Genomic DNA, 949 nt, shown 5'->3' with positions numbered 1-949 from the left:
GCCTCCGGCTGTCTCAGGTACTGACTGGAAGCCAATGAAGGGGGCGAGGCTAAGGAATAGCCCCGCCCCCTGTAGCAATTCTGTCAATTCCGAAGAGAGCCGAGACACCCGCGCTTGGCTGGGGGTGGAGGGATGCTGGTGACGCATAAGGCCAGACTTCTCCCGCAAGCGGGAAATCAGCCACGCTTTTTTTTTTTTTTTTTTTAATTTTTCTTTCAGCACATGAAAGTAAGTTTGGCTTTGGTTTACAGTTTCTCTTAAGAATATCTATTTATTAGGAGGGCAGCCCCGGTTCGTTAGAATGAAGGAAAGATTTCTGAACATGAGTTTGCATGTTTCTGAACGTGATTTTTATCTTTTTGTGAGGAAGAGGCTGAATTAAAGCACGTTTGCATCACTGACAGACGCCCATAGCACAGGCTCATCCAAAGGGCAAACAAGCAATTTCAGTGTCGCCTTTGCCTGGAAGACAAATACCAAGGGGAAAGTGACTGTGAATCATCCAGAGGCACTGCAAGAGATGGATGCATTTTGTTTTTAGCATTGGGACCAAGCATGTTCAGACAAGCAGAGGAGTAGAAAATTATGAATTTTTCGAAACGTCTGAACAATAAAGGTCTGACTTACCTGACCCAGGGAAAGGAGAGAAAATATGCTTACAGGACTTCAGATAAAGAGCCTCGAAGGAATCAGAAAACCTGTTTTTTGGTCCTGCCCCATTATCCTCGGCATCATATTCTATGTGTTGCTAATGTGTCCTTTTACACCACTGTTTTATTATTTTTACTTATTTTTTTAGAGCTGCACTGTGGCACATGGAGGTTCCCAGGCTAGGGGTCGAATCGGGGCTGTAGCTGCTAACCTACACCACAGCCACAGCAAATCTGATCCCATTCGCGTCTGCCACCTACACCAGAGCTAGGAGCAACGTTCCATCCTTAACCCACTG

This window comes from Sus scrofa, chromosome X, assembly GCF_000003025.6.
Source record: "Sus scrofa isolate TJ Tabasco breed Duroc chromosome X, Sscrofa11.1, whole genome shotgun sequence".
Lineage (NCBI taxonomy): Eukaryota > Metazoa > Chordata > Mammalia > Artiodactyla > Suidae > Sus > Sus scrofa.
The sequence above is the reverse complement of the archived record's forward strand: the minus strand, read 5'-3'. Positions refer to the sequence as shown.